The following is a 5000-nucleotide window of genomic DNA, read 5'->3' on the forward strand; positions in this document are numbered from 1 at the left end:
GGATAAAATTATCTTGAGGGAGAGAGAGAGCATATTGTGAAGCAGAGAGTGATACAAATATCAAGGAGATAAATAAAGACCAATCCTCAACGTAGCTGGGCGCGATAGCGAAAAAAAGAATCACGATAACCGATAAATCAATATCCTTATCGGCGATAACGTTTAATCGATAACTGGCTATAAATTTATCGATAAATCGATAAATCCAAAATTTCAATATGAGTGATAATGATATTGATATTCTAGATAAAAGTCCATAAATCCAAATCTTTATGTTTATCTTTATCTCAGAAAAATTCGAAAAATCTTAGAAAGATTAAAATTCAGCGTTTATCCTGTCTTCACTAATGAAAGGCAATGTTTTAAGTAAAATAACCACATTTGATCTTAAAAGTTTAAAATTTCTACATGCTCATGTTTCAAAAACTAAAATTATTGATTACCGTTAGTTTGGAACCAAAAGTATTGGTGATAACGTGGGAAAACGGTAACGCAGGAAAAATAATTATCGGATAACCGATAATCCGAGATCATTATCGCGATAAATCATCGCACGTGATAACGCCCACCTGCGATCCTCAGAGAAGCAGCAGGAATCAGAATGACGCACCAAGACCTGCTGAATAAGTAATCAGTGCCTGCGTCGATGAAATTATTACGTAAGCAATTGAGAATAAATTAACATCCTGAATAATTAAAACACATTCAATCATACTATTACCTTTTGATCTGAGCTTTAAATAAACATAGATTGCAGAATAAATACATTAGGAAACGTCGAGTTTTCTTCTGATAATAAAAAAAGTTGTGTCCCAGCCGGCGCATGAGTTGTAAGTTTTATCATTATTATTATTATTTCAGTAAGTCGAGGAACTGTTGAGTTCTGGTCTTCTCAGCGTTGCTTGAATAACTCAGCCCATCACGCTTGTCAAGGATTAAGTTTTAATCTCCAGTGTTGCTTCATATCTCGAGTGACATTATTTTTTTCATATTTGTTATTATGTTATTATCTTATTGTTTTACTTTCATCCCTGATAGTTATAGTAAGAGAACAGACAAATACATGAACACTCCTCTTTTTGTTCCTGTTCACTTTTCACTACCTCGCTTTCATCCTTAACTAATGATAATGTGAAAGGTAATGAGTGGATGAACAATATTTTACCCTTATTCACTTTTCGCTGTATCTCTCATCCCCAGGTGATAACAATGAGGGAAGTAATGAATGAATGAACTCTATTTTATCTCTTTTCACTGTAATTCCCACCGCTAACAAGTAATGAAGGATATGTAAATGAATGAATGAGTATTATTTTATTTTCATTCACTTTTTACTGTCTTGCTTCCATCCATGACAAATAATAATGAGGGAAGTCATAAATGAGCAACAACTATTTAACTTTTCACTCAGTTTCCAGTCTTGCTTTCATCCCTCTTTATAATCTAACAGCTAGTAATGAGGAAAATGAAGAATTAACAGTACAAATATCACTTTTCATCACACTTATTGTAGAGTATAGGTTGAAGAAGCACATCTTTACATCATCATCATCATCATCATCATCATCATCATCATCATCATTTTGTCCGTTCTTTTTCCCCTTACTCGGTTGGACGGTCAAGGCCTTTGCGGAAAAAAACTCTTCTCTCCTCCTCTCCTCCTCCTCCTCCTCCTCCTCCTCCTCCTCCTCCTCCTCCTCTTCCTCCTCCTCCTCTTCCTTCTCCAGGTGCTCTTCTCTGACAAGGAAGATGAAAACACATGTAGGCGGGAGAAATAATTATTAATGTGCATGCGAAAATTAACAAGATATAACTCGCCACAAATCACGATGCAACTTTTCTCTCTCTCTCTCTCTCTCTCTCTCTCTCTCTCTCTCTCTCTCTCTCTCTCTCTCTCTCTCTCTCTCTCTCTCTCTCTCTCTCTCCCCAACTGTCATCTTCGTAGTAGAAATTAAATAAAGTTGAAGTGATGATGATTTTTCACTCAAACTCTAAGGTCCTTCTCACTCTCACTCTCTTCGCTCCCATAAGACACTCAACACCACCACCTCATCACTCCCACGGGCACTCTTCACACCTAGCTCTTCACACCTAGACACTCTTCCCCTACCCTCTTCCCCCTCCCTCTCTCTCTCTCTCCCGCCTCGAGCCACACAGAGGGAGAGACACACACCTTATCTGGCCTGTCACTTTTCTCCCCACACAAGAAATGGAAAACACTTGACTGGAAGGAAAGAATGGGCAGCACCTGTCACCTTTACCTGCGTTGTCTCAATGAGTGACAGGTGAGCACTTTTATCCGCTAGGTGTTCTGTCTCTTCCCCTCCATCCACTCATTCCACTGGCTGTCTCTCCTTTCCCTTCCTGTCTGCCTTACTTCCTATGCGCTTCCACGTCTCTTTAGGCCTTTTCTCTGCCAGACAGTCTTTCCTATACCCTATGTAAACAGTTATGGACGCAGAAGAGGAGGGAAATTAGGTTATTGTAGTCTTTCCTATATCACAGAAAGAGACTAATTTTCACTTTCTGTCTGTTGCACTTCCTATGCGCTTCCACATCCCTTTGGGTCTTTTCTCTGCTAGACAGTCTTTCCTATAATGTAAACAGGTATGGACGCAAAAGAGGAGGGAAATGAAGTTAGTGTAGTCCTTTCTATACCGCAGATTCGAGAGACTAATTTTCACTTCCTGTCTGCTGCACTTCTCATTCATTTCTGTGTATCTGTTTGCGCCTTTCCTATGTTTGAATGTCTTTCCTTTACTGTAAACTTTTATGGGCACGAAAGAGGAGAGAAAAGATATTAACATAGTTCTTTCTATACCACAAATTCAAGTGAGTGTTGTTTTAAAAGTAAGAATCTAAAAAGTCGAAGAATCTTACTTTTAAAGCCCTGTATTCTTATTTTTTTTTTCTAAACTAGTCTCTTTAAATTTGTGATCTAGAATAAATTGACATCATTCCTCTCTTTTCTCTGTCTACATTTCTTTACGGGAAATAATAGGAAAAAAAACGAGCGTTAAAGTGAAGAGGTTAAGATACTCCCTGCTCTTTGGTTTAGACTAAATTAACCTCTCTTTTCCTTTCCGTGTCCATATTTCTTCACGGGGAAAGTCAGGAGAAGAGCAGCAGAGTGAAAAGGTTAAGGTATGCTCTGTCAGTCCATTCACTCTCCTGTCCTTGTGCCCTTGTCCGCCCACTTTCCTCAGTTCTGTGGTTACTCATGAGTGTCCCCCGCCTCCTCCTCCTCCTCCTCCTTCTCCTCCTGCCGGTGACCACCACTTATGACATTTGAGAAGAGAGAGAGAGAAAGAGAGAGAGAGAGAGAGAGAGAGAGAGAGAGAGAGAGAGAGAGAGAGAGAGAGAGAGAGAGAGAGTTGGTGGGGAGAAAAACATAATTTAGGAACACACTGCATCACCCACACGCGCGTCTGTTTGTTAAAGAGGAAGGACTTTGCAGTTTGATAGAGATCTTATTTCACACACACGCACGAACACACACACACACACACACACACACACACACACACACACACACACACACACAAGGCGAAAACGAGGAGTCAACTTTTTTTCTCTCTCTCTCTCTCTCTCACACTGTCTCCCCCGCACTTATTTTTTTTCTCTCTCTGTCTCACTCTGCCTCTTCCTCTCTCTCTTTCTCTCTTTCCCGTCACCACATTGCGAGGTATTTTTGGCTCTAACGACGCCACTCGGTCACATTTGCGAGGGGAACACCAATTTCCCCTCCATTTACTGAGGGGAGGCAAGGGGAACGGTCCTTGTCTGTTCCTCCCAAATCGCATTATTTTAAGAGTGGCAGCGAAAGGTGGGGGTGGAGAGGGACAGGGAGAGAGAGAGAGGGAGAGGGAAAGGAGAACGGGGGAGCATTTTTTGGTGGGTATCCTTTGGTAGTTGTGGTAGGGGGTGGCTGATTCTCTCTCTCTCTCTCGCTCTCTCTCTCTCTCTCTCTCTCTCTCTCTCTCTCTCTCTCTCTCTCTCTCTCTCTCTCTCTCTCTAATGAGCGTTTATTTTTACCTCATCATTTCGTCATCCTTTCATGGTCATATTTCCTTGGCTCCCTTTCATCCCTTTCCTCCTCCTCCTCCTCCTCCTCCTCCTCCTCCTCCTCCTCCTCCTCCTCCTCCTCCTCCTCCTCCTCTTCCTTTCCACTCCTTCCCTTTTGAGCACAGATGCGCGACACCCCAGGAGTAGCAAACACTTAATAAAGCAAGGAGGGAAAGGAGGAAGTAGAGGAGGGATGAAGGAAGGAAAAGAGAAAGAGAGAGACGAAAATTAAATACTTTTCTGCAGCGCACCTTGATACCGAGAATATATTACGCAATTCCTCATGCCTTCTTATTGAGAGAGAGAGAGAGAGAGAGAGAGAGAGAGAGAGAGAGAGAGAGAGAGAGAGAGAGAGAGAGAGAGAGAGAGAGAGAAACTAATACACACTATATATTTTTTCTTTTCCATTTTTTTTTCTCTGGAAGGAATAGTGAACTTGCGTATTAAATGTAGTGGAGCTAATTGGATTACTAAATGGAGAGAAAGGAGAATGTAAGTGAATGAAGGAATGGTGAATAAATGGGAATGTAAGCAGCTTGTGGTAAACGAGTAAGTGCCGGAGAAACTGGAATAATAAGTGATTGTGAATATTAAAGGTGGATGTTTAGAGATCAAGAATGCTGCTGCTACTGTACTACTACTACTACTACTACTACTACTATTCCTACTACTACTACAACCACTACTGTTACTACCATTACCGCTACTACTACTACTCTCTCTCTCTCTCTCCCTCTCTCTCTCTCTCTACTGTTACTACCATTACCGCTACTACTACTACTACTACTACTACTAACACCATTACTACTTTTACTATTACTACTACTATTTCCTTTACTACTTCCCTACTACTGTTGATAATAATGATAAATTCTAGGAGAGAAGACTTAAATGATAACCCGCACATCACCGCGTCTCTGTCTGCTTCCGACATG

The sequence above is a fragment of the Scylla paramamosain genome, chromosome 10 (genome assembly GCF_035594125.1).
Source record: "Scylla paramamosain isolate STU-SP2022 chromosome 10, ASM3559412v1, whole genome shotgun sequence".
In the NCBI taxonomy this organism is placed as follows: Eukaryota; Metazoa; Arthropoda; class Malacostraca; order Decapoda; family Portunidae; genus Scylla; species Scylla paramamosain.